Here is a 17,784-nt window from a genome sequence, read left to right as displayed (position 1 = left end):
GGATCGATACGAGTCGGAATCGACCGGACAGCAATGGATTTTTATACATAAATCTGTATTAGTTTTTGCCCATTATCGATTCATTCTCTCTCAGCCCCAAATCATCCTTTTCCCTGCTTTGTGAAAATAAATCTGGGTCTTTAAAATATTTTTCCTTTGCTGCCTAGCACTGAGGATTGCCTGGAGAGAATACTGGAGAGACATTGCAGGCGGAAGAGGGTTTTGCTTCCTGGTGTCCAGGTGTTGCTTGGCCTGCGGCTTCCCCAGTGTTCTTGCCACACGCATGGCTGTCTCCTGCATCAGGCCCCTGCACCACAGAGCCAACAGCACCCAAAAGCCAGTGACTTCCCCAGCATCCCCTTTGAGCATTTTGTAGCAGAGTGCCCCCCACCCCCATCTCGGTGAAAGACCTCTCCATGATTCGCTTTCGGAGCATCCTAGAAAATGGATTTCCAGCAAGTTCCAGGCGGCGGAATTCAAGCAAGTTCTGCGAGTTTGGCACAACAGTGTCAAATTTCTGTTAGTCAGTGCCTTCCCCAACAAAGGGAGGTGGCGAGCAAGCGGAGGGCGCGGACGGTGCTGGGCCTAGGACTGGGCCAGGAATACTAGGGCGGGGGAGGAGAGAGGGACGAGCTGCCCTCAATAACCTGGCTCCCTCTCCTCCAGGCCTGTAAGAATCATTCAGCTCCTGTCTACCATCGGACTCTCCTGCTTTTTGAGTTCTTTTTTTTTTTTTTTTTTTTAGTCAGTGAGTTTAGAGCTTCCACTTAGTCCAACAAATACCACAATTTCTTTTTTCTGTTGAGTGCTAGGTAGGAGCTGATACTTTAGTCTGCTGAAAGACTAATATAACATCTTATGTTGTATGTCAGGATGGCCGAGTGGTCTAAGGAGCCAGACTCAAGCTCCTGCTTCCCACTCTTGGGGTTTCTGGTCTCTGAATGGAGGCGTGGGTTCGAATCCCACTTCTGACAGAGTTCTATTTTGTTGCCGTCACGCTCAGTCAAAAGTATCACCTTTGAACCAGCAACATCTGAGGTTTCTAAGGTTTCTTCTCTTTCTTAAAAGGTTCTCCTCCCCAATTCTCCTACTCTTGAAATCCCTGACTTTCCCCCTGCGTGTGCCGCCCTAACTTGGGCTCCCCCTTCACTAGCACATCACAATCCCATATTTCGCCTTCCTCCCGCCTCCCAAGTGTAATCTTTTCTCTTCCAAAGAAACCCACCACTGACAGCCCACCCTCAACCCTCACCACTGACCTGTTTGTTGTTAGGTGCCATCGAGTCGGTTCCAACTCATAGCGACCCCATGCACAACAGAATGAAACACTGCCCAGTCCTGCGCCATCTTTACAATCGTTGTTATGCTTGAGCTCATTGTTGCAGCCACTGTGCCAACCCGCCTCGTTGAGGGTCTTCCTCTTTCCCACTGACCCTGTATTCTGGCAAGCATGATGTCCTTCTCCAGGGACTGATCCCTCCTGACAACATGTCCAATGTATGTAACACGCAGTCTCCCCATCTTTGCTTCTAAGGAGCGTTCTGGTTGTACTTCTTCTAAGACAGATTTGTTCGTTCTTTTGGCAGTCCACGGTATAGTCAATATTCTTCACCAGCACCACAGTTCAAAGGTGTCAATTCTTCTTCCGTCTTCCCTATTCATTGTCCAGCTTTCACATGCATATGATGCAATTGAAAATACCATGGTTTGGGTCAGGCCCACTTTAGTCTCCAAGGTGACATCTTTGCTCTTCAACACTTTAAAGAGGTCCTTTGCAGCAGACTTACCCAATACAATGCACCTTTTGATTTCTTGCCTGCTGCTTCCATGGCTGTTGATTGTGGATCCAAGTAAAATGAAGTCCTTGACAACTTCAATCTTTTTTCCGTTTATCATGATGTTGCTCATTGATCCAGTTGTGAGGATTTTTGTTTTCTTTACGTTGAGGTGCAATCCATTAGGAAGTGCTTCAAGTCCTTTTCACTTTCAGCAAGCAAGGTTGTGTCATCTGCACAATGCAGGTTGTTAATGAGTCTTCCTCCAATCGTGATACCCCACTCTTCTTCACATAGTCCAGCTTCTCGTATTATTTGCTCAGCATGCAGATTGAATAGGTATGGTGAAAGAATACAACCCTGATGCACACCTTTTCTGACTTTAAACCAATCAGTATCCCCTTGTTCTGTCTGAACAACTGCCTCTTGATCTATGTAAAGGTTCCTCACGAGCACAATTAAGTGTTCTGGAATTCCCATTCTTCTCGATGTTATCCATAATTTGTTGTGATCCACACAGTCGAATGCCTTTGCATAGTCAATAAAACACAGGTAAACATCCTTCTGGTATCCTCTGCTTTCAGCCAGGATCCATCTGACATCAGCAATGATATCCCTGGTTCCACGTCCTCTTCTGAAGCTGGCCTAATGTACCTGAAAGAAAGGTATCTCTTGCACCTCAAATGAAACACTCGACAACTGAAAATCCCAACTACAGATTCTGGAATATTTTCGGAGCTAATGGGACACATTTTAAATCCTGGCGTCATTGGCGACTCCTTCTGCAAGAAAGAAGGATGGATTTCCACCAAAAGGTCAAGCCTTTTGACCATAACACCACAGAATTTGGCCTTAAAAACAAGACAAAACATACATATAATCTTCCCACAAGAAGACCTCTAGCCAGATTGCAGTGAAAACAAAATAAAACCCATTGCCATCGAGTATATTCCGATTCCTAGGGACCATATAGGACAGAGTAGAACTGTCCCACAGAGTTTCCCCAAGGAACAGCTGGTGGATTCCAGCTGCCTCCCTTTTGGTTAGCAGCCAAAGACTTAGCCATTGCACCACCAAGGCCGCAGATTGCTGTGGGCAGGAGGAAAATGCTACATTGTCTGCCTTGATGTTGGACACTCATCCATCTCCTATGTGAACAGCAAGGACATTCCTCACCATATGAATGAGAAAAACATACACTTTCTTTAGTGGTAGTTTGGGTGACTGAGCTCCCACACATCTGTCCCAGACTTTTCCAGGTGAGGAATTACTGGAAAATTTACTGATTTTCTCCATATGGAGGAATTTAGGAAAATAAAATGGAGACATAATAAACTGCTCTAATCAATTTGCAGCCATTGTATTTTTGTATTATGAAGACATACTGTGGCAGTGAATACATACATTTTTTTGCTTCTGCGTTTTGCATTTAAAAATAGCATCAAAATGCATTGTATTATTACCTCTTCTATGTTAAGTAAGAAATAACACATTGTAGAAGGTGGCAAATACTCAGAACATGAATTCGTAAGTTTCTATCAAGCTCCACATGCTTTCTTGGCTAGAGGAATCTTTGGAACTCAGTACTCAACATCCTAAGCAGGGGGTGGGTACTTAATAGAGGAAGCAAACATTGAAAAATGGTTTCCATTTTATTTTATTTTTTGGGTTCCCCCACCTAGTCCAAAGTACATTGTGAATGCCTTGAAATGCAGAAAGTAAAATGAGTAACAGAAAAATGAACAGTTCCAATTCAAAAGAAGGGTTGGAAAAGATGAAAGCACCCTTTGGCACCCCAAAATTCATGTTCTTTCCACATGCAAAACATGTTCACCCCATCACATCATCTCAAAAGTCTTAAATCAACTGCAAGTCCAAGATCTCATCTTCTGAGTCATATAAATCAGATACTAGTGAAAATTTAAGCGTATTCCATCCTGAAGCAAAATTCCTCTTGATCTGTGAACCTGTGAAATGTAGACTACAAGTTACCTATTTCCAAAATACAATGATGGAATAGGCACAAGGTAGACATTTCCACTACAAACCGGAGAAATTGGAGGGAAAGAAGGGATAGTAGGTACCAAACAAGTCAGCAGGACACATTACATTAGCTCTCAAGGCTTGAAAATAATCCTCTGTTCTCTGAGATCATCTGGGCACTTGCTCTGCCCTCCAAACTATGGATACTAGTCATGCCTTCTGTGTTCTGGGTGGGGATCCTTGGCCTTGGGCTTCAGCCCAGGCTCTAGGCCTACTAGGTTGGCAATTCCGCTCCCTCAGCTTTGGGCAGCCCCATTCTCCTAGTCCATCTGAGTGGTGACCCAACACCTCAGGCTGGGTGGGCTCCATTCTCCTGTCTCTTGAGCATGGCAGCCCCGTCCCCTCAGCTTTGGGACGCAGCCCTATCCTCTTGGCCTTTGGGCCTGGCAGCCCCACACTCCAGAACAGAGTTGGTAGAGATCTTAATCTTTGAAACCTATGAGGCGGGAACTCCACCATTTGGAACAATGGTAGCCCTGCTTCCGTTGCTCCTTCCAACATTTCTGCTGATCTCTCAGCTGCTCTAGGGATGGTCCTTTTCTTTTCTTGGAGGACAACAAATGTGTCCACATATCTAGCAACATACTGTGGCTAGTGCCATATGTGTTCTCTAAGATGATAGAGACTATCCTTATGGCTCTCCTCACTTCCTTCTGAGCCCTCACCAGAATTGCCTTTGACATCCATAATTTTACCAACAGTCTCTTCAAGGAAATCTAGGATTTTACTATACTATTAGACATCTTAAAACTCTTCCAGTCTCTACTCATACCCAATTCTAAAATCTATTCTATATTTTAGGTTAACTCTTAGACCAGCACCCCACTCCTAGTACCAAATTCTTAGTTATCTCTGCTGGTGTAACAGAAATAGCATAAACTGAAATTTATTTTCTCACAGTTTAGGAGCTCAGAAGTGTGAATTCAGGGTTCCAGCTCTAGGGGAAGGCTTTCTCTCTCTGTCGCCTCGGAGGAAGGTCCTTATCTCTTCTGAGCTGCTTCTGCACACTCTTCATGTGGCTTGGCATCTCTCTCCTCCATCTCTACTTCTCTCACTTGCTTATTTAATCTCTGTTATATCTCAAAAGTGATGGACTTAAAATGCACCTTACACTAATCATGTGTCATTAACACAACAAAGAAAACCCTTTCCCAAATGGGATTATAACCATACTCGAAGGCAACAGGTGGGGTCAGGGTATACCCAGAAAACCCACTGCCGTCGAATCAACTCATAGTTGACTCTACAGGACAGAGTAGAACAGCCCCATAGAGTTTCCAAGGAGCGCCTGGCAGATTCGAACTGCTGACCTCTTGGTTAGCATCCCTAGCACTTAACCACTATGCCGCCAGGGTTTCCACCATGGATATAGGGGTTAGGATTTACGACAAGTATTTTGGGGGAACACAATTCAATCCATAACACAGAGAATGGAAAAAATTGAAAATTTGGAAGATATGTAAGGGAGAATGTAAAACAGAAAAGAGTGTTAGGTCTTATGAATCTGTAGGGATGAGAAGGAGAATGTAAAAGTAGACTTTAATCCTTGGAGTGGGGTGTTGTGTAGGGTCCAGAGAGGTAAATTAATCACACTTGACTCTCTGTGGCTCATTTTTGTTATTGGTCCATGAAAGGCGACCCTTAGTTTTACTTTGTTTATTTTTCCCTGTCATGCCCTGTGTCCAACCTCTCCCCCATCATTTAGACACCCTCTCTAATGTATTTAATATATTATTTAGAAAAGAAATTATCTTAGAAATATGTGTTTGTTGAATTGTGTGATTTTAATCATCATAATCTCGATATATATATATTTCTTCTTTTACTTGACACAGCTTGAAAAAACTACCAGTCTTGCTACACTTACATTTGCTTCATTACTTGAGGCTGCTGCATAGTGTGAAAATCATAGGCAGCCACTGAAGTACATTTAATGGACTTCTAAATTGCCTCTAACAACCTGTTACCTCAAAATGCTACAAAGACTATCCTAGGGAAGGCCAGCCAGAGAGCTGAGCTGGAATTTATTTCACTGAGATCCACTGTCAGGAAAGGAAATGGTGGGTGGTAGTTTAAAACTATACAGAAAAAAAAAAAAATCTAATTCAATGACAATGCTGCAAAAATCTAAGACCAAGTTCCATGTAGAAGTTCATATGTATGAAAGTTTTATCTTTAAAAAACAAAAGAAGTGACGTCTTTATAGATAGAACTTTATAACAGATTCTTGCCCGTGTGCAGAAAGCCGTGAAGATTTCAGTAATTCTTTCCACAGGAAAAGCCCAGGACCAGACGCATGGATAACACTCCAGTAAAAAGACTGAGAGAACTCTTACTTTACCGTAAGCACAACGGTGGGTTTTTAGCTTGCTACTTGTGAGGCCAAGTTTCATAGTTTCATTACCCAACCTGGAGACAAGTAATATACATTACGGAAATCTGCATAGAGGCTTCTCTTCCTGGAAGAGAGGCCTTTTTCTCTTTTGTTTCTATGTTTTTTAATGGAATTTCCCCATTTTTGACTTCTCAGTTGGCTCACGGAGCATGTGATGACTAACTAATGGAAATCCACTGCCTGCTTTCTTCTGAAAGGAGAGAACCTGAGGCTGCGCCGGGGGGTTAAATTTTGTCGAAATGGCTCTGGAAACATTGCAGAATTCTCTAGTTCAGGGCTTTTGTTTTGTGGACTGTTTGGTTTGAGTTGGCGATGGATGCCTCTTTGCTGTGCTTTTCTGTGGGATCGGTGCAGACGCGCTGAGCCGTTGGCAAGAGTATTGGGGGCTGAGCATCTCTGAGGCAGAAAGGGTTGCACCAGGACAGTGGGAACAGAGAGAAGGCCAAGAAACGGAGAGTGATGGCCTAGTGTTTGGAGGGGCCCAAGATGGGATGACGCGGACAGAGAGAGCAGGTGTGATTGCAAGAGCGGGAGGAGAGTTAAGCCGGCAAGAGCTAGAAGAAACCTCAATTGCTGGCTCAAAGGTGATACTTTCGATTAGGCATGACGGGAACAAAACTAAGCTCTGTCAGAAGTGGGATTCGAACCCACGCCTCCAATCGGAGACCAGAAAGCCCGCGAACGGGAAGCTGAAGCTTGAGTCTGGCGCCTTAGACCACTCGGCCATCCTGACACTGAGCGCAATATGCTTCCAGGATGGCAACTCTACACAGTGACCGAAGACTGTTCAGTCCAAGAAAGAAAAAAAAAAAAAAAAAGAGGAAGACATTATTTCTAAAAACAGAAAAGCGGAAAGAACACGTTTTACAGCGAACGTAGAAGTTGCCCTGGACAACGGAGTTAATGCAATCCTTAAGACCGGAGCACACGCCACCCACCCCACGTCCCCTTTTTCCAATGACCCCTCCCCCGCCCCACCTGAGCCTGCCCCTAAAGACCGGGAGTTGCAGGATCGGCTTTAAGGAGTAGAGGACTTGGGATGCAGATTTTGTCCGCGCTGAGTTGAAACAGTATTTCAGCAGCTTTCCGCGATGCACACAGTATCTCTCGCCCATATTTTATTTTAAGAAGTTATATTAGTGGGGATTGGGCCCGTGGCGGGACTAATATATTCCGTGTACAATCCTATTTTCGGCATTTTTACTTTTCTGGAAGGGTAGAGGAGAGCTTGACCGTTTTCCAGGCTCCTCCAGTTTCCCTTCCTACGCACGCCCCGCCTAACCCAACCTCTTTTTCCTTTTCTTGTCTTCCTCCATTGCCCTTTTCTTTCTCTCTCTCACATACCATACCCCCTTCTATTCTTTCTGCCAGCTGTGGGAGAAGGAATGTGAAGTGAAAGTCAGGACGTGGTTATAGGATACATAATAAGAGAAATACGACACCACGGAGAACAACAACAAAAAGATCTTTGTCCTGGTGTAAAGTCTCTACATAGGTAATAGACAGAGACAGACAGATTAGATAGATAGATAGACGGATGGGTAGACGGATGGATAGACGGATGGATGGACGGATGGATGGACGGATGGATGGATGGATGGATTGATAGATATCCCTACAATGTTGATTCATGTGAGAGGCATTCATTCACTGTTCACTTTCCATCCTGTCTCACAGTAACGTTTTATTAGTCAGTCCCCCAAATCCATAGCTTTTAGAGACTTCATTTCCTGTGGAAGACAATCCAAATATTGTATGCAGGGACTGGCAAACAACTGTTGTAAGATCCTAATTTGTGTGCCCAATGATCAGGGATAAGTTGTTTTGTTTTGTTTGTTTCAACATTCCGCCTCCCCCAGCCCTCATATGGAGAACCAAAATATTGTTTTGAAGGCAATGTAAAGTAGTAGAAAAAGTGAGGTTCTTGAACTAAATATAAGTGTACTTGAATTCATGGTTCACTACTTTAAAAAGTATGATGTTTTATGGTACTTTGATCCTCTGGGAACAGTTTCTTCATCTTTTGGATAAAGTAACCAAGTAGGAAGGAACAGAAGAAAATTCAGAACAAAAGCAAATTAATACATTTTTTAAAATAAACCTAACCATGTCAATAAATGAGGAGTGGGTGTATTCTATAGGGCAAAAAAAACTTAATGTTTGAGGTTATCTTTTCTACTGAGCAAAATTGTACCTCAACTGAGCAAAATTCTTTGCACTGATGTGGACAAGTACCATTATATTATTATCACATTCCCATAATTTAATTTCTACCAACACAGAGGTCTTGAAGTCCACTGAATCAATCTTAGTCATTCAAAGGCATATTCCCTCTATGTATCAGATAATTCTTGGAGCATGTGCTAGGCAATGCCCAACATTTCACTGAAAGGCAGGACCCCGTAATTTCTTTGGTCCATTTTTAAATTTTTGACAATTTTTCCTGACACACGTAACACCATACATAAAAAAAAAAACAAAAAAACCAAACCCAGTGCCGTCGAGTCAATTCCGACTCATAGCAACCCTATAAGACAGAGTAGAACTGCCGCATAGAGTTTCCAAAGAGCCTGTATGTTATTTAAAAGTAAGTTAGTAAGTAAGGTGTTAGCAAAAATGGAGATGACATGTTTGATCAGATCACTTAGTTCTAACTCTGGTCCTTAGTTTATCATTTATAAAACTAGGGGCTCATATCTATTTTCAGCACTGTGGTTAGGTGGAACATTTTTAAATATTTTAGAGTTTCCTTAGATATACACTCTTTCTAATGGACTCTTATGTTTCTGATATGAATAAAAACAAATGTTTTATTTTGTTTTTGTTCTGAATCTTTCTTCTATTCCTTCCTACTTGGTTATCTTTGTTTAAAATATCAGATATATGTAGTGTGAAGGGATTTCAAAATCAACAGGCTTCGCGCGCCCAAGGCAACATACAAGTCAACTGAGAACAATGTGGCAATCTAGAGATATAGCAAGGTCATTAAAGACTCCACAATGTAATTGATTGAAGTTTTCATTTGTAAGGATGTCTTTTAGAATGGAGAGCAGTAAAAATGCATTTTCTATTAATTATATCTGTGCTTTTGAAAGAAGTATAGACTTCTTAGTAGACTCCTTAGACAGTAGTTTGTGACCACAGCTGTTTGCACAAAAGTCACATAATTGACTGATAAGCTGTGAGGTGAGTGGAATATAAACCATTCTGCAAGTCATTTCCATTTATCTCAGGGCCATTACAAATTGATCTGGAAAGACCACAGGTTCTGAAATAAATACATAATGTGGAGTTAGTCTAAGTTATTTTCCTGAACTTGGAGCAGGAGGCTTTCCTTTCTTACATTCTAGACCAGGGCTTTTTATCATCTTAATGAGCTTACAAAACACCTAGAAATCTGGCGAAAATGCATATTTTTTATTTAGTATATGTAGTATGTATAAGAATCACCTACAGCTATTGTTAAAACACAGATTTCTGGACCCACCCCCAGAGACACAGATTTAGTAGGTCTGGAGTGAGGTCCAAGAACCTGCTTTTTTAATTGGCTCCTGGGTGCTGCTGGTGGCAGCTGACCACCCCTTGAGTAACACTGCTCTAAACCAAAACTTCTCACACTCTAAATGTGCATAGGAGTTGCCTCAATATTTTGCTAAAATTCAGTAAATCTGGGTGTGGTGGAGATTCTGTACTTCTAACCAGCTCTCTGGTGCTGCAGATGTTGCTGGTACAGAGACCAGACTTGGAATAGAAGCCTCTCAATATTCCCAAATACTACTGTACATTGGAATCACCAGCAGAGCTTTTAAAAACTCTGATGCCTGAGTGACATCCCATACCAATTAAATCAGGATGTCTGGGGGTGGGAGCCGACAAACTGATATTTTATAAAGATCCTGAGGTGACTCTAATGTGCAAAGTTTGGGAACAAGTGCTTTAGGCCATTTCCTTATCATTGGTTATTCTGATTATCCTACTTGCATGCTTACAGTTTTTATTGTATATAATAAAATCAAATCTGTTTTTACGTGCAAAACTCTCATCCATAGTCTAGCATAGATCGTATTTAACACCATCAATCATGTAACAACGGAAATTCTGGTGGCATAGTGGTTAAGAGATCCTCTTGTCCATTAGTCCGGATCTCCCGTCACTCCCTGCCTTCTCGACATTGCTCTTGGGCAGGTGTTGCCCATTAGGTCTTCTATATTTGATTGAACTAAGAAGCACGTTCCTCACGTGTGTTATCGTTTGTTTTATAGGCCTGTCCAATCTCTGGCTGAAGATGGACTTCAGGATTGGCTTCAGCTCTGAGTTAGCAGGGAGTCTGGAGGCTGTACTCTGGGTTGCGGGGGCTGGGCGGGTCATGATACTTTTGTTGATTAAAAAACAATTACCATTGTAAAAAAAATAGTGTCACAGTGTCAATAAAAACATTTGCTTTATGAGAGCTTCTAACACCTAACTTCAAGAAGATTAACTTTGTTTTCTCTTTTTAAGAGAAGTTGTTTTATATTTTTATACTTGGACAGAATTGTTTCGGATTATTGGAAAACCAAACGCACGCTAGTTGGAATAATTTATACACATGAAATTGCACAAGCGTTATCTTTGGTATTTTTCCAAAATCCCTGGGGTAAGAGAACCATGTTAACTGTATAAAAATTTTCGTGGTTTTGTTTTTCAGTGAAAGTGTTCTTTTCCCAGAGTGGAAAAGAGAGTCGACAAGCTGCATTGGCCGGGAATCGAACCCGGGCCTCCCGCGTGGCAGGCGAGAATTCTACCACTGAACCACCAATGCTTCCCGTTGTGTTCCTTTTTTTTTTTTAAGCCTCATATAGCTATACTAACTCCATTCCTAAATTGTTAGTAAAATAAAAATGCATGTTTTTTTTTTCCCCTCTGGGAATTTCGTAAGTCCAGTTAAAGAAAAGATTATATCTAAAAGATGTTCTGAGAAAACCCATAAAGTGGCAGGAAGCTGAACCTCCTCTGATATGTGACCCTTGATGAAAAATACCTACAAACACAAAACATAGGAAAATGTCTTTCTCCATCCCACCATCAATTTAAATCTCTAGTGAAAACAAATTCTGAAAATCCCTCTTTTAGCATGCAAGCCAATTTTATTAATGTAGTAGATCAAAGCACTCAATTCAACTCTGAAACACCAAGTTACAACATCTCCAGAAGAAATCAAAAACTTCTATTGACATTCTGTTTTGGAGACCCAAGATTGGAAAGGAAGGTATTGTCACTGAAAGTGGGAATGATAACGTAGAATTCTGAAAGTATTCTTCTAATCTCCTCCATATGGGCACCCCCATTACTTGCCCCCCGGAGAGGGTGACCACCAGTTACTGAGATTGCTGTGGCACTTTGCAACCAAAAGTCAAAAAGCGGCCTCAAAATAAATGAAGATATGACCCTTGTTTCTGAGGATTTTGGAGAAGAAGCCAACACATAGAAAACCAAAGTCAAACAATGAAGAGTAAATTGGGAGAAAAAAGCTGAGTTAGTTGGGTAAGGAGGAACGCAACCTCCAGAGTCTTAAACGTGTCTTACAGGTTATAAGAGCAAAGTTGAACTATTTATTGAGATTTTGAAGTCCAGTTTATGGTGGTCTTTCAAAGTGAGGAGGAGGTTCAGATTGGGTAAGGATCATGATATAATAGTTTAGAATTGGTAGACACAGCCAGGAAAGGATTTTGAGGTTGTAAACATTATTGTGTAACAAATTGTCCTAAAAAGTAGTGGGTTACAGCAACAAGCATTTATTATCTCATAGTTTCTGTAGGTCAAGAATTCAGGGAGCTTAGCTGATGGGGTTTCTTATGAGGTTGCAAACAAGATGCTGACAGGGGCTACAATTATCTGAAGGCTTACCTGGGGCTGGAGAACACTCTTCCAAACTCACTCACTTGGCTGTTGAATGGAACCTTAGTTTTTGTTTTGACCACATGGGCCTCTCCATGCTATGTCCTCCTGATGTGGCTGCTGGATTCCACCGGATCAAGTGATCTGAGAAAGCCAAGAGGAAGCTGTAGCATCTTGTATGACTTAGTATGGCACTGTCACTTTCACATTATTCTATTCACTAGAACCACTCAAGGGGAAGGAAATTGAAGGACAGGGGTATTTAAGGCTGTGTGGACGTATTTTAAAAACACCACAGCTACTTAAAGAGTATTGCTGTGTAATCTGTCATTCCATATCTTCTAACGAGAAGTTGATGGGCCTTTCAAGAAATTCCTGCAATGAACAATAAAGTTCCTGGAATAAGCAAAAAGTTTTTTGCAACTTTCGTCTTCCTAGGCAAGAATCTCAGAGAATGGTAGTGTTATGCATGAAAATACTGGAATACTAAACTCATGTGAATGTAGACAGTAATCTGTGGGGATGGTTTCAATTCTCACATTCATTATAAAATCAAACCCGTTGTCGTGGGGTTGATTCTGACCCATAGCAACTCTATAGAACAAAGTAGATCTGCCCATAGAGTTCCTAAGGATCGCCTGGTGAATTATGAACTGTGGAATTTTTGGTTAGCAGCCTTAGCTCTTAACCACTAGGCCAAGGCTCCCATAAATTATGCAGATACAGTTTCTGACAGAGGAACTTAAAAAGCAATATTAAAAACAATAAACTCTGGAAAAAAATTACCTAGAAATTACTGGCTGACTTACAATAAAGTTTAAAATACTCATTGTTTTAATATCCCTCGTTTTTCAAAATTAGACGCTACTTCCTAATATTCAGGATTTTTAAAAGCAGCTTTGGATTGGTATTTTATGGAAATGATACACTAGCTTGACTTTTACATTGAAACAGAGGTGGAATGTAGCATTCCCTTATCAAACATCAGAGTCAATAAAAATGGTTACAATGTATCAGTATGTTAGACATTGTGACTAGAGGATGCCCTGGGGATGGCAGTGAGATGAAACTGAATGTTCAGCTAAAAGACAAATCTAGTGAAAACGGGAGAGTGTGCACATATAAAACCTAAAATTGGGAAACCCATGTATGAGACAGACTAAAAATGTCATTTTTGTTCACCTAAAACACAATAAAATATCTTTTTTTTAAATCTCATATTTGGAGGTAAGTCAACCTCCCCGACAAGATTACTGCCTCCTTTTTGTCTCTTGTTCTAGGGTCTGGGCCTCAGCTTTGTTGGTAAACTCAGTGAAATTATCACCTGAGGGTAGTTAGGTTCAGGGACTGATTCACACTAATAGGACTCACAGAAGCCTGATGTTATAAATCCGAACACAATTTATTAACTGGGAGGGGAGTTTAATTTTTCAAGACAGATATTCATAGCCACTCTTCAGGTCACCTTGATCCTGATCATGAGGTTCTCTAGAGGGTGACTCAGTAATGATAAAGGGGCCTGGTAGCATGGCATCGGAGGAAAGAAAAGCGGGTCTTGAGGGATATTTCATCCTGGTTATGATAAAGCCTGATGAAGTGCCCAAGGTTATTTTTTAAGGAGATTCCTACATGTTATTCTATACCATATTGCAAGAGCCCCACAATTACAGCTAAACTATCCACTGCATCTTTCATAACACAAAGAAATCATAAACTATAAGAAACAATGTAACATGCTTCACGTCATTCTGCCTTCTCAACTCTTGATCTGTTTAATTCCCTTCCAATTAACAGACATTTATGGATCTCCTACTATGTACTTAGCATTGGGTATTTAATTAAAAAAAAAAAAAAAAAAGGAGTTCCAGTAGACCCAGTTCCGACTCGTCGATCCGCCCCATTCGGTTTCCAAGGAGCTCCTGGTTGAGCCTAGATGCCCACCTTTTGGTTAGCAGCCGTAGTTCTCCACCACTACGCCACCAGGCTTTCTTAACGTTACTTATGGCTCTCAATGAAGTAGACATAGTTTCTGATGCCATAAAAATGAGAGTTAAATATCTTTTTAAGTAAGGCGGCAAAAGGTGCACGGCGCATCTGAAGATTTTGTGCCCCCATCATAGAATCCCAACAGCAAGTCAAAGGCAAAAGAAAACTCTGAAAACGTACAATCTTCTAGTCTCTGCAGCCTTAACAGATTTCAAACTGGAGATCTTCACAATTAACTACGCCTCGAAGGAAAGTACACTGTGAAATTTACTTATTTTTTCTTCCTCCAAAAGACAACGACCCGTGACCCCGGCGTGACTTGAACACGCAACCTTCTGATCTGGAGTCAGACGCGCTACCGTTGCGCCACGAGGTCACAGCTCACCGATTTAGCCTATTTAAAATAGGATCTTGATTCATCTCCCTTCCTCCAGATCCAAAATATTTATTTCTCTGTTATTAGCTTTGACCGTTTTTCTCTCCACCTTTCACAGTTTTGCCAACTCTTCCTTGAGAAAAAAATGAAGGATTGACCAGAGTGAATATTAATCTCAAACGTTCCGTGTAAGAAAAGCCCAGGAAAAAACTTTCGGTCTTTCTACTCGTCGACATTTCCCTATTATTGGGTTTAGAGTCTCAGTGAAAAACGGCTACAAAGTTTGCAGTATTACTTTTCCTATAAATTCACTAGATGCCTCTCTCTTCTGTATCCCACTTTCAGCCTTGTGGTGCCAGACCTCGCGGTCTTCTCCCTTCCTCCTCCCTATCCGAATGCCCACCGGCCTCATCCTCAGCCTGGTGAAAAGCTGCTTGTCCTCAAAGCCTAGAGCGGGTGGCATCTCTTGACAAAATCCTCACTTTCTCAGTCAGGATCCGTGGGCACTGCGGCCTCTATTGCGTGCAAGTGACATTCAGTTTACAACAGGAACTCCGGATTTATAAACGGTTAACATTTACTGAGTGCTTACCACTTACTATTAGTCCTGTGTTAATGGGATTTTTAATTCATATTACCTTATATATGTGGTAGAAAACTATTCCACCTTTGCCTGAATGGTGAAGGTCTGGAAGCCAGGGCTTTGGGAATAAGTAAATTGTTAGAAATGTAAAATCTCCGCCACACTCCAGACGTGCTGAATGGGACACTCTGGGCTTGAAGCCCCAGCGATCTGTGTTTTAACAAACTCTCCAGGTGGTCGCGATGCACAGAAAAGTTTGAGAATTGCTGCTCTGGCCTAGAAACGCTATATTTTACTTTCTCAAGGAAATAAACTTCCCGTCTTCTTCCAGGATAGAGGAAGGGCAGTTTCCAGATGACGCTGGTGCTGACAATTCCTGAGACAATGAGGCCATATCATGGGTGATAGAGATGGGGGTTCTGCGGTGCAAATCTGGTTGCCTCTCTGCTTTTCCCACTGTTGGTTTAGGTCTGACAAATCAGCTATCACTCCTCAACAGCCTTTCCAGATTATAACACCTTGTTGCTGTTTTCTCCACTCTTGAGCTTTATATCCTACATGAATTTGTATTTTAGAATTATTTCAGTGTGATGTCTGAAGTACCCAAAAGTAAAGTGTTGTGTTTAATTCAGAAACTTTACCTGGAAGGCAAGGGAGTGGAGGTTTCCGGGACCTGTAAAGCAGCTGGGTTCTGTGTTGGCCTAGTTAACTCCTCTCCTCCTTCAGCTCTCAGCTCAAGCATTTCCTCCCTGGTGTGGCCTTCCTCCCTGATTTCCATACAAAGATAAAGCACTCTATCAAGTAAAGCCTTCTAACTAATAATAGCACCATATTCCAATTATTGTAACATTGTTTCCCTCCTTTGCAGTTATCTAGTTGTAACTCTACAGTATTTTTGATCATTAAATTAAATTTGTTTCCCCAGTTAGTCTTCAGCATTTTCGAGGCATTGGAATCTCCCTGAAATACAATAATAATTTCCCTATATTATATATACACGTACCAAAAACAAAAAAAAGAAACCCAAACCCGTTGCCTTGGAGTCATTCCAATTCATAGCAACCCTATATATATACTGTAAAAGGTATACATATGTACTTTACAAAGTATATATATACTTTATAAATATGAATTTATAAATACTTTATAAATTATATGTGTATGCTATATTAGCGGAGACGCTGGTGGCGTAGTGGTTAAGTGCTATGGCTGCTAACTAAAAGGTCGGCAGTTCGAATCCACCAGGCGGTTATTGGAAACCTTGTGGGGCAGTTCTACTCTGTCCCGTAGGGTCGCTATGGGTCAGAATTCACTCGACGGCAATGAGTTTGTTTTTTTTAGTTTATTACATTTACAGCTCAAGTTTTAAAAGTTTTAAAAAGTTTTCGGCACCCAGTTTTACAGGCTTAGGTTGACTAATGGATAGGGCGTCTGACTTTGTATCTAGAAAATGGAGGAGGTCGAATCCCTTAGTGGTTAATGAATAGTTTCCACTGGAAGAATCCCAGAGCTTGTTGGTCGCTGTGCTCCGTTTTAAAATGTGTATTTTCTTTTCTTGGTTAAAGTCGGAAATAAGAAATCTACTTATTTTCACCTTAATATTTTATCCTCCATGTATTTCCCCTCCACATTCTTTGTTTTTGTTTCTTTTTTTCTCCCTCCAAGTGTCTCTTTGTTTATATCTGCCACTTCTCGTTACCGAGTCCTATGAGTCGGAACAACTCGACGGCACGCAACAACAACCCCTCATTACCACCACACCAGTCAGTCCATTCCGGGTCGGAGCTACTCAAAATTTGGTTGGTGGATCGGCAGCAGCCGCTGGGAGCTGCTCAGAAATGCAAATTTGGGGGGTACATCAAGTGCTACAGCTGCTAACCAAGAGGTCTGCAGTTCGAATCCGCCAGGCCCTCTTTGGAAAATCTAGGAGGCAGTTCTACTCTGTTCTATAGGGTCGCTATGAGTCGGAATCGACTCGACGGCACTGGGGTTTTTGGGATCCCTCAGCCCCGCGCCGCCCTCCATTTACTGAATTAGAATCTCTGGAGGTGGGGCCCAGGAATCTGGATTTTAACAAGATATCCAAGTGATTCCTATATGCACTCGAGTTTGAGAACCTCGGAGACCTTACAATCTACATAATGTCACTTTCTTCCCGTCCACTTGACATGAAAGTGAAAACTCCTCCAAGCCTTTTGGCGCCAATCAAGTTGAGTTCACAGGTTGCTAAGCAAAGACTTGGAGGCGCGTGGAGAGGTGCACCCGGGAAAAGAAAGCAGGAAAGAAGGCAACGGTCTTGACAAGAGTAACCTCTCACAAATGCAGAAAGAATGATAGAAGTAGAGCAATCACTATCCGTAGCCCCCAGAGAAATAGTAGACTTAGGCAAAGAGCGTTCGCGATCTTAAAACCATTAGGCAGAAGGTTACTGGGAAATAAGAGATGTGCATGGCGCTAAAGTTACCATCCCACAGATTACGTCCCAAATGGAAAGGTAAAAAATAAAAAAACCTGGGAGCACCAATTTATTTTCATTATCATCGGTATATCTTGACAAGTGCCTGTTAAAGTGAAGTAAAACAAACAAACAAAAAAAAAACAAACCTATTGCCAATAGCGGCCGATGAATTAGAACTCCCAATCTTTTGGTTAGCAGCCGAACGCTTAACCATCGAGCCTCCAGAGATCCTTAACAGCATACAGTGTCAGGCCAAAAATGCTGAACCTGAATCTAATCAATTAATCAAAA

General features: G+C 41.7%; 4 non-coding genes across 4 annotated transcripts; 1 reads left to right on the top strand and 3 right to left on the bottom strand.

Annotated features, from left to right (window-relative positions):
- The first annotated feature begins 867 nt into the window (after positions 1-867).
- Positions 868-974, top strand: TRNAL-CAA (transfer RNA leucine (anticodon CAA)). Its single transcript has 2 exons — positions 868-905; positions 929-974. It is a non-coding gene; the product is annotated as a tRNA-Leu (tRNA).
- A 5,865-nt stretch (positions 975-6,839) lies between these two features.
- On the bottom strand, positions 6,840-6,946 carry TRNAL-CAA (transfer RNA leucine (anticodon CAA)). The gene is made up of 2 exons: positions 6,909-6,946; positions 6,840-6,885 (listed from the first exon to the last, which is right to left on the bottom strand). It is a non-coding gene; the product is annotated as a tRNA-Leu (tRNA).
- A 3,997-nt stretch (positions 6,947-10,943) lies between these two features.
- TRNAG-GCC (transfer RNA glycine (anticodon GCC)) lies at positions 10,944-11,014 on the bottom strand. The gene has a single exon. It is a non-coding gene; the product is annotated as a tRNA-Gly (tRNA).
- Positions 11,015-14,380: 3,366 nt separating this feature from the next.
- Positions 14,381-14,452, bottom strand: TRNAW-CCA (transfer RNA tryptophan (anticodon CCA)). Its single transcript has one exon. It is a non-coding gene; the product is annotated as a tRNA-Trp (tRNA).
- Between the last annotated feature and the right edge of the window lie 3,332 nt (positions 14,453-17,784).

This window comes from Loxodonta africana, chromosome 1 (assembly GCF_030014295.1).
Source record: "Loxodonta africana isolate mLoxAfr1 chromosome 1, mLoxAfr1.hap2, whole genome shotgun sequence".
NCBI lineage: Eukaryota > Metazoa > Chordata > Mammalia > Proboscidea > Elephantidae > Loxodonta > Loxodonta africana.
This window is presented reverse-complemented; position numbering and strand designations above follow the sequence as displayed.